Raw genomic sequence first — 11,912 nt, 5'->3', positions numbered from 1 at the left:
GAGGTGCTCACTACCGGGAAGTAGATAAATGCACAAGTTTCTGCCCAGCGGAAAAACAAACTTCGTTGCGAGCTCGTCCATCTGCAAGTTTTCCGCGTAACCCAGCGTAACCGCAACGCAAGGGAGAAGGGAAAGAACGAAGAACTCGGTTGCTGCTGCCCGATTGATTCTTCTTCTTTGTAGAAAAGTTTCGACAACGAAGCCGCTAGCTGCTCATCCCCTGGGAGTTTTATTACGTCGGAGACACGCTTATCCCGACCACAGATCCGCGCTAACATATCTCCGTCCCGCTTCCCCTATTCCTCGTACTCTCCTCCTTCTTCGAACACCATCGATCATCGATAGATTTAAGAACAAGAAAAACTTGAAGAACCTCATGAGAAAAAAGGACCAACTGAAGAAACAAAAATTGTGTCGAGGCACAATTGATGTACGTGGTGAACCAGAACTAACTGGTTCAAAGACTTGTATATGTTACGGTGAATATAATTATTGGTGAAATCAATTAGATAAAAAAATGTATTTATATATATTATATTTAAATGTATTATCTTATGGATAGTAAGTTAAAACAAGAAAAATTTAAATTATATATATAAATTGTTTATGAAAAAATTTGTATTTGGTATAAAAGATAAACAATATTTTTTGTTTTTTTTATATAACATTGAAAAACATATCATAAGTTTTTGTCATTACAATTAAAAATAAATAAAATAAATAAAAATTTCAAAGACATTTATCATCGAATTATATCGCTGGTTGTATCCTTCAAATCATAATATGTGTAGTTAAAGAATACTGATACAAAATCCTACACTGAAAAAAAAGATTGACTGTTGCAGCAAATTAAATGGTTAAATATGGCATAACATTTTTAATTGGTTGCAGCAGCCAATTTTTGGTTGGGTTAACCTATCGAAATCCTATACTGACATTGCGGATAGGCTAACGCAATCAAAAATTAGTTGCTGCAGCCAATTAAAAATGCTATGCCATATTTAACCATTTAATTTGCTGCAGCAGTCAATCTTTTTTTCCCGTGTACTACTCATTTTTATGAAAAACAAGATTCATAATTATTCTTTGAAACTTTTCCATCTAAATTAGTATTTCTACAATAGATTTTAGCGTACATTGTTGCTAAATTAGAGCATATTTTTTTCAATCCCATTATTATTACCAAACCACAGAAACGGGTCATTTCGAAATCTGTCAAAAATCTTGCTTACATGAGAGTCTAGTTAGTTCTCACGTTCCTTCCTCCTCCAGTTATTGCACTGTCCAGTACTTGCAACTACGTCAGAAAGAGGTAGCGCGCGCACAAACACACACAAACCACATACAGAATGTCGTCGCGATAAAGCAAGCATTGCACTGCAAAGAAGTTGCCGACGCAAGCTTTTCGCAAGGGCAAAACACAAAGGGGATGTTACTAGAAAGAAAGAATAAATAAATAAATAAATAAATAAAAAACCACTCTGAATACCGAAATTAGAGAGATACTTCAGGATAACCAGCACCGAGAAGCTGCTTCTCGTGCTTCTCGTCTAACAGTTAAAGCCTACAGAGACTGGAATTCTGTGTTGGACTAAGTCCACAACCTTGCTTTAAGAGCCTTAAGTCATAAGTCGAAAGAGATTAAGTGATAATAATTTCTGTCTTTAAACTGTTTTTGCGCAGTCTTTAGGCTTTAACCGTTAGACTTAAGCGAATGAAGCAAAATCCAATTCTTACGGCCTAAAAGCATAAGTTCTGTGGCCGATATATCGTCACTTAGAACTTAAAGCTTACGGCTTCTTAAAACAAGGTTGTGGACTTAGCTTTATGTGATGGATGAAATTCACTCGACGCCGCGTCGCGAGTAAATATAATGGAAGTGAAATCGCGGAAACGCGCGGCCTACTGTCATTGTGAATAGAAGCTTCATTAAGCCTTGTCTAAGATGAGTAGCTTTGTCCTCCCTGTGTCCCACCGTCAGTGTTTGCATCTCAACTTTAACCTTGTAACTCTCCCCCGTAATCCTTTCTCTTCCTTCCCTATTCTAGATCAGCTACTCAAGTTAAACACTGTTTACGCTAACTACAATAAGTGCAAAGTTCATAATGTAAACAGAAATAAATTAATTTAATCTACGAAAGATGTCGCAACATTTTAGATAGGCTTTTGATCGATCCTAGTCCAGATTAACTGGTTGAAACTATTGTTCGTATTCATACGTTCATAGAATGAATACTCATTATGGCCACATGAACCGATAATGACGACGCCAAAGCCTACAGAGAGAACGCGATAAGTGCACGTACACTGGTACCATCCATGCGACCTATTGTTCAGTCATGTCTGAATGTAACCGCACTCTCTATCATTGCGATTGCAAAACGGTAATTGTTGTGGCGCTCCGATCGCCTGCATCGCTTCCTCTTGCTCTCTCTTCCTCTGTAGTCATGTTTGATAAACTGTAACAATGCTGTTCAAATAGATAGTGAAGTTGTATCTTTTCGCCCAATTCGTTATCTCTAATTCCCATTTCGTTTATTCAAAAGTCTTTTACGATTCACGTTAGTATTTTTGCTCGAATTATTTTTCAACAATAGCGAATAATTATAGAATAACAGGTCAATAATTGTAGCAAATAATATTTAATAATTTCGTAATAACAATAATATGAAAAATTTAATTGATTTTTGGAATATTCTAATACCGCACAAAAATATAATTAATATCTTATGAGTTTTGATGTAATATAATTAAACGACGAACACATCAGAAGTTTAAATGCAATAAATGAGTCTCACGGAAACAGCAGGCAACATTAATAAGATCACGATAGGAACTATTTGCAGATGATGAATACCTCTCCTTTGTTCCTTCTTTAGTCGGCATGGATACCTCTTCTTGCTCTCTCAATTATCCAGAATGATGCTCCGTCTTTAAAGCGCGACGGTTCGTTCGTCGCAGAACGAATTAAACCGCCATTAGCCTTAGGGAATTTCCGAGAACCGGAAATGTGGAAGTAACGGGATGGGTAGTTATGAGTCAACGACTCTCTTCTTCCGCCAGTCGATAAATTCACGATGAAGAACCTGAACCGACGTTCGGGTTCAAGTTCGATAATCTTGAAGTGGTTATTTGAAATACGTCGATCGTATTACGAGAAAGACGGAAAATTCGTTAATTTTACTAGAGAAGATCCCAAATTAGATGCAATTAAACCTGGATTAAAGGAATTTAAATTACATCTAACTATTAGAGGATTAAGAAAATTAGATTTGAGCAAAAATCTGAGATTTATTAGGTTTATCAAACTTTTCTCTTAGATGCAGTATTTTAGTTTATTTTATTTTATTTATTGTACATTATTAGTTACTAAGTTTATTATTGCATTTATTTTTAATATTACCAAAATTATAGTATTATTTTAAATCTTTAATATATTGAAAGAGCCACATGAGCAAAAAGAATAGTTACATTCAGTAAAGTATATCATTAATCAATAATTATTTTTCCGTGGGTTTTGGATGTTAAAATTTTTAAAGCGGGATTAAGATTAAGACTGCTAAAACGAAGCTAAGACTTTGTGTGTGTGTGTGTGTGTGTGTGTGTATGTATGTATGAAAGAGTGCCGAGCTTTCTAAGATACTTTTCAGAACTTTATATTCATTTTCCTCTTTATATCCTTTTTTTTCGTTCTACTTAAATTCAACTATCCAACTTCAACATATCTTTTTTAATTAAATAGAAAAACGATAATAAGATCATTTTTGCTGCAAAATTATTAATAATGCAACGTATCAAATTTTGATTATATACTTCAAATTACCTAACGTTTTGTATTTTATCTTTCTTATCCATCCTTGATTTTCTCTCGTCTTTCGTTTCATTCAAATTCTTGACTAACATCCAGAGTTCATAATTTTCATGAGTTTTGCAACTCCCAGCAAAATACTTCCGACATCTTACAGGCAGACACAGTCATCTTTGCGTCACGCTGCAGAAATCTTCCACACTTCTTCCTCGTCTCCATCATTCGCAGAAGTCGAAGTTAACTTCCGACTTTCGTCGGGACAATGACGAAGGCTGTCGCCTACATCGTGGGTTGTGCTACTTACAATTTAAATGTAGTCGCGTCGCGCGCATTTCGTATCTCGTAATTCACGTCTTAACATCGTCGAGATAGCGTTTAAGAGAGAGACTTCGCGCAACTTCCGGTCAGGTGAAGTCTCTCGCTTGGAGCCCACGAAGAAGGAAATTCCTGAAGGATGTGAGTCACGAGCGTGCCATTAAAAGGGCGCCGTAACTCTTCATCGCGTCGCTGCTAGTTGCAAGGCAGCGAGCTGATGCCCGAAAACTTTCTGAGTACTCACACGCGCATCGTTCTCCCTGTGAACGTAAATCTGGGTCAAAATAAACGACGATAATACGATGTGGATATAATGATGTAGATAGAGATTACTCGTAAAACGCGAGGTCCTGATCTCTGTGAAACTGACCCCTCTTTTTCAGAACACTAAATTCTCTGTACATTATGTTGGCATGCTTAATTAGACATTTTTATTAAGCTAGCATGTCAACATGAATATAATCAGATGAAATGTATAGAGGATTTAGTGTTCTTTATGTGCTAATTTATTGCTCTAATTTTGATTTTATTGACTTAACCATTTAACAAGAAATCAGTTTTATGCTATAACTTTTTAAAAAGTTAAAATGCTCATTAAACATAGTAACGATAATAATAAAACACTTATACTATAATTTAGTACTAATTATGTGCTTTTAATATATCCCAGTTAAAATTTTAATGCACTACCCTTCACGCTTGAAATAACCTCTCTTGTGCTGGATACCGGATATTCGCCAGATATTTTGTACTATATTTTTAAAAAATATATCAATGATAATAATAGATTTCAGGTATTCATACCATTATACACGTCATTTCAATATAAAGTTTCGAGCGGATATATCGCCAGAATCAGATATCCGACAATCTTTCCCGAATATCCGATGTACTCCTAATTATTACTTGATTCGTTTAATTGTATTACAAATATTCAAATATTACATGTTACACACAAGAGTAAGACATTTTATATATTTTTATACGCCTCTTTCTGCGACTACATATTATTCTTAAAACTTCATTTGTTCCTTTTCCTCTTAAGAAAATATATTTCTAGATTAAATTTCTTCTCTCTCTGGCATAATTCGCTGCTGCCTCTGTAGTCTTGTTTAAAGAAAGGGATTTAACGCGCTAGCAAACCGGAAGATAAATGCATGGGCGAGTTGCCGCTGAGTGACGGAACTCAGAGTAATTGCCCCGGGGGCGATAACTGACAACGAAATTCGCTGTAGCGGTTATCCCGGTTCACGCCGACCGATTACATCGTGCGAACGAATCGCCCGTCGACAGATACCGGAAACTTTCAATTCGCTCCCGACCGCGTCATCAGTTGTGTAACCTCGTTAGTGTGTCAGGTTGTGTATTTACCTTGAGAATAGCGTAAACTCTCTCTCTCTCTCTCTCTCCCTCTCTTACAGCGGGACAGCGGGATCAACCTCCAGCTGCCGTAACTTTAGCGTTTGTGTCGTGTCAAGTCAGGTGCGTCAGTCAAGATTACACAGAGTGTATGTAATCCGTTTTACAATGAATACATGGCACATTATAGAATGGACGATGTTTCTACATAGTTAGAGAACCGAATAACATCTCGAAATACAAAAGGAAAACAGTAAGAAGTAAAAAATAAATATTTAATAAGAAGATATTATAGTCAGAAAATCAGAAAATGTTGCGATGTATACACGGAAAAACGATTTTGCTGAAGTATCTAAAAAATTAACTAGAGATAGATCTAAAAATTATTTTGTTAAATTATCAAAATGTAGGACACTCAAGCTAATTAATTGCTAAAATATCATAATTTTTACAGTATTATTCATCATATCCAAATCGGACCATCCCCTGGTTCAAATCGAAAACTCCTATTTTTATGGATTTTTAAATAGAATTTTGAAATATTTTAATGTATTTTTCTTAGTATTGAGTAAAAACGAGCAGTCAAAGATAACAAAAATAACAATTTTTTCGGAAAAAGAAATTACTGACTGTTTATATTATTAGAATTGAAATCAATAAAATTCAATTAATCTGAGTCTGATGACTCATGATATTTTACTGATTTAATTGCTTGGACCAGATTTGGTCAGCCGATCACCAATACTATAACCAAGCCTATAAGTTATTCACTGTACTGTCCGATTTGGACACGGGTCCTTTAGAACTTTGGAACAAATTTTACAATATACCGCAAAAGTGATCATGAAATGCTTGATATTTTTTAATTCTACACTCTTTAATTATCTTAAATCAATTACTTTTCAAATTTTTAATACCTTTTAAATAATGATTTACAAGGTTTCCTTTTTTAAAAAAATTTTCGCACGATGGCTGAAAATACATATTTGCCTCTATTTTATGAATGTTATGAGAACTGTCAAACTGCTATCACATGATATATAAAGACTTTACATTATAAATAGTACGCAAATCTGCTTAACCGTATTCATTTAAATTAAAAAGGTCCTATTTGGAACATGGTCCGATTTAGACCACCTTCCCTTATATATTTTTATACGCAATATACGATTACATAAATCCAGAAGGAGAAAGAAGAGAGAGAGAGAGAGAGAGGGAGAGAGAGGGAGGGATGAATTATCAACGAAGCTGTCCTTAACGTATGCTGGTGACAGTTCTTGCGGAACAACGGGAAACGGAACCGTTGAGAATCACTCTAATCCTCGTAAAGGGATTCCTCGTGTGCGTATATATCTCCGTCCTTTCACGTAATCTGAGCTTAACTAAACTCAGTCTTAAACTTACTCGTGGTAATAGTCTTCGCTGTTAATCGAAGCTCTACTCTCAGCGTCCCGTTCCCGGAAGTTGCTTTGGACGACGGCATGCACACGGAGCGATTTTGTCGTCGTTACCCGTCGGACTTCGCTGGTGACCCTTTAGCACGACGCAAAGGCTCGATTAGGGCGTTATCCAGTGCGGCATGAATATCAAACTTCGGCCGGGAAAGTGCTGCGCCGTTCCGTTCCGTTTATGTAACTTCAGCCGAGAACAGTATGCGCAACGTCACCTTCAACCTCAGTGTCTTCGGTGAAAAACCGATATCATCTTCCTCCTATTACTATATTAATAAACAAATGCTTTTTCAGTGTATCGACTGTAACTTTCGAATAATTGACGTTTAAAAATAAAAAAAAAACTCTATCGTGCCTCTAGCGAATCTTAATCCCGGGTTCACAAGTCGATTTGAAGTCGATTGACTTTTAGGACCGTTTGATTTGATACCTACTAGATTTTTCAATGATCTTCAAAAGAAAATCGACATTTTATCGATGCAATGTTGATAAAAATGTCGATTTTCTTCGAAGATCAATAGAAAATGTATAGTCGATATCAAATCAAACGATCCAAAAAATTAATCAACATCGATTTGATTTCGACTGATGTGAACCAGGGAAGCTTCGAGAGGTACGATAATTATATTCAAAATTATATGTGTATATATTCTTATAAGTTAAATTTTCTTTGATGTGGAATTAAAAGATAGAATGATAGAATGTGTGTGAAAATAACTTCTTGCTTTAGTCATATATTCACGTCATACAATTAGCTTTATATACACCTCGTGAAAGGAGGCTTTAATCGCCCTCGACCATCACTGTCCCATCAACGCGTCATCCCTCGTCTGACCGCATAGAGCTCGAACTGGGGTGGTATGAATTCCAACACTCGCTCGTTTATTCAGTATTGGTAAAACGAGGTTTGCGCGAAAATGGGGTGCAGAGCGTAAGTTTGGCAGCTCATTTTATCCCGTCCGCAAACGTAGCCCGTCAACGCGGCGCACGGACGAAGAGAGATGTTTCCTGGACGTTCCCGGACGGTTCGTCGGCGTGCTGCGGTATGAATACGTATAAGGCTGTACTAAAGTTGGCGCCGGGACGCTGTAATGCGTCATAACGGGGCCGGCACGCATACACGGGTTTGCCCATCCTAAACACGAGGAAATGCAACGCCGTAACTTCAAGTCGCATCACCCATACATTCGCGTTGCATATAATTTACATAATGAGCATCCATCTACCTGGAAACGTTCGCTTGAAAGGGGTCGGACGAAAGTTAAAATGCCCTTCGTCCGACGTAGTTCCTAATGTTGCTCGATCCGTTTTGTTTGTGCATACCGAACGAATACGCCAGGCTGTGCACGCGATATCGTTCAACAAATTTAACGAAATCTGAGCCAAACATGTAAAACATCCCTTCCCGTATATATTTTTTAATCCAGATTGAGAATTATCCTATCAGCATTGGATAAAACCGTTCTTTTTTTATATATTATATCAAATTGCCGTTGAATTACTATCCCAGGATATTTTTTTAATGACTGACGATTTTGTTATTACGATATTTTTACAAAAATTTAATTTAAAATATATTCAATGTTAGGTTACCGTGCTGTTAATTTTGCACGGAATATTTGATAAGGCATCGGGAAATTCGCGTACCTTTCTAATTTAACGCACTGTTAATAGAGCGCATACTATAGATACCATATATTTTATGTGTTTATATTAGAATATTGCGGAATTAACGCGGATCAACCATCGTACCGGTTATGGCACTTTGCGATCGACAGGCAAACAAATCTGAGTTGCAACGAGGTACGCGTTACCTTCGTTTACACAGCTTTCCAATCTGTCGAGCTGTTCGCAATTTTCAGTGAGTTCACTGTATCCCGTTTACATTCGTGGGACGCGGGACATAAGCTCGTTTCCACCTAAAAGGACCCGGACCTTCTAGCACATGGTATGAATACGTATAAGGCAATATTAAGCTTTACATTATAGGGCTATCCATCACGATACATATATCTCTTCTGCTTCAACGAAGCGTACAAGTGGATAGGATATATGCATATCCCTGTACACGCAAAGTTAATTCTACAAATCCTTTTCCTCTGATTGCGTATCGTCTTTCCTTTTACGCTTTATTTTTAATGCGTAGATAAAGAGATTCAAGGGCTTTGTCTTACATCTAAATTATATTTTCAAGCTAAGTATATTTTAAAAATATATCTAAAGGGTCCTTTTATAAATATGTGAGAAATAGCAGCAAAAAAAATTTGTTAAAGTTAATTCGTAAATTTTGAAGATTCTGAGAATAAAGCTTTTTTTAATTTTCCCTTTTTAAATTTTTCAGTATTAAAATTTTATAAATGTAAGAATAAGCTAAGTATGTACTCTTTATCGATAGATGCTGAGAAATTTGTGAAAAGACACTTGCTAATTGATTGAGTGTTTTATACACCATGTTTTATTTTTGATATCGATTATATTATCAATTGATGAATACTTACAATCTTTTTTTGATTCTATATTATGAGACGAATTAATATACAGTCTGAAATGTGGACCGGCATATATATAGTATTCATACATATGCAAAGTACTTCATATTTGCATTGCTTTAACTATGTGAAAGTCTTTTATCCTATCGTAAAAAAATTATTCTGCGCAATTTTATCTTTAATATTATAAGTAAGATTAAAATCCAGTTAAAATCCACTTAAAAATTAACCTAAGACTTTAATATTATGATCGTTTCATTCTCTTTGTGCTTAATTCGTCATTGAACTCTCTTTATTCTCAATCACTAAAATATTGTAAAAAAGATCTGCAAATGCTCCGACATTTCCATACGAAACGAATCATTTCTTGAATGGCGAAGAAAAGTCAGTTATCGGAAATAACACGTTAGAAGTAGAAGAACGCCCTACGATATGTGCGCACGTTGCACGAATACTTAAGCATAAAACGCATAAAACGATGGGTCCATGCATATAACGCCCGCGCGTACATTTGGCCGGTGCACAGTCAGTGGGTTTTAGCATGCAGAGCAGACCAACCTTTAATGCTGAAATATCGCTAGAACGTCGCAATGTTGCCCCGTCATCATCGTCGTCGTCTTGCCGCGCGATATTTCGAGACTGAGTGCGCAAAACCCTTAACCGCACCTTCAAATCTACCCCTTTGCTGCCATGCTGCTTTGTTATATGCGTGTACATAAAGTTACAACTACAATATCATTGTTAAGTAACTAGTAGAAGAGTTCTAACGCTTTAATATTATACAACAGCTATTACTCTCTGTGAGAAGTGTTTACTAAGTAATTTAGCAATAAAGCCAGTGTTAAATGGACTATACATAGAAATATAGATTACATGGACAAGAAAATTAGTAATCCCATCGATATAGTTGAATCCCTTTCGTGCCTAATCGATGTCTGCTTAAGCGAGAGCAAACGTCTCGAGTTTGAGTGTTAGTTGAACGGCAAAACAACGAGTCGCCGAGGCGGAAAGCGGGCGGAAAGGAAGTTTTGAGGGCATCTGGAAGCTCCTAGTTAGTACTCGGAAAAACAAGCTGGCTGTCGTCAGAATAAGGGGATTAAGAGGGTTCTGAGCCAGCAGCTGGCAACTAACGCTCGAGCCAATTCCTCGGAACTGGGTTGGTCTATAGTCGCAGTATTCAGACAGCACGTCGGCTTCGACGAGCCAAGAAAGAATCTGCCGTCGTCGTTGTAATGTATCTCCGGTTTTTGCGAATCACGTACGCCTACGTGCATTGGAAGGGAAAAAATGCGAATCACAACGAGCGAACGTTATTGTGGAAATGATTATAAATTAATTGATAAATTAACGTACTTAAATGACTTCTTAGAATATTATTTTTAATAATCTTGTAGTGTAAAACGGAATTTTTAAACAGCTTGAGATATTATTTCTCTAAGCTTCTTAGGACGGAATCCATAGTTCGGTCTTAATCTCAAGCAATATCTTAAGATGCTAATACGGCTCTCTGATTGGTTCATGCACTAGCTTAAGACCATCTCAAATCTTGAGCAACGTTTATGGATTCCGTCCTTAGTTTCGTAAAATAATTTAAGAAGATTTATTATGGTTTTATAGAATGAAAACACTTTTTGAATTGATTTCCTACTGACCAAAGTAATCATCATTGGCTTCAAAATGTTCTCTTTTATTCAGAAGAAATAGAGTTCGAAAAAGAAGCTTAAAGAAACTCGAATCAGTAACTTTATTCAAATATTTTATATAACGGAATTTGACAGCGAAACCATAAATTTTCTGCGCCGATCGAATACATCTTACACTTGGATCACCAGACACCACCACGCAACAGAAACCGCGGAGGATACGGTCAGCGGAGCTTTCGATTAAAGTCGAAGAAAGTCGTAAAGCGCTTAGAGGCAAAAATCCATCTTGCTACGGGATAAAGTCCGTGCGATAACTTTAGACGGAAAAATTTCTGCCGATCGCAAAGATGAAACCCCGAAGTTGTCGGACGATAAGTAGCGGCGGCCGGAGTTCGCTCGATTTCCTACAGTTTTCATTAGTGAGCGAATCGTATTTCTCTCTCCTTCACCGCGTCTTCTTTTTCTCTCTCATTAACGGCCTGTCGGGTTACTCTACAATTTCCTCGACTAGACAATAAGCACAGCTGCGAAAAGAAAGAGGTACGAGGATGAGGAGAAACATCGCTTCCCCTTCCACTTGCCCCGGCTTTTCATAAAATCCAATTTAAGAACTACCCTGATCCCTCCCCTTCTCGTTCGTCCTTATTTCTCTAAAGTAGTGAAGAGCCGACAGGACATTTTTCTTCAAGATTGTAGTTAATGCATAATAAAAATGTGCAGAATATTGGGAGCTATGAACTCAGCATATTTTCCTTTTTTTCTTTTTTAGTATAATTATTCAAGAACAAAAAGCATAGAATTTTTAGCTTGGGTATTTATTTAATTATTAAACTAATTATAATAAATA

This window comes from Mycetomoellerius zeteki, unplaced genomic scaffold (genome assembly GCF_001594055.1).
Source record: "Mycetomoellerius zeteki isolate Tzet28-1 unplaced genomic scaffold, Tzet1.0 scaffold156, whole genome shotgun sequence".
NCBI classification, from domain to species: domain Eukaryota; kingdom Metazoa; phylum Arthropoda; class Insecta; order Hymenoptera; family Formicidae; genus Mycetomoellerius; species Mycetomoellerius zeteki.
The sequence above is the reverse complement of the archived record's forward strand: the minus strand, read 5'-3'. Positions refer to the sequence as shown.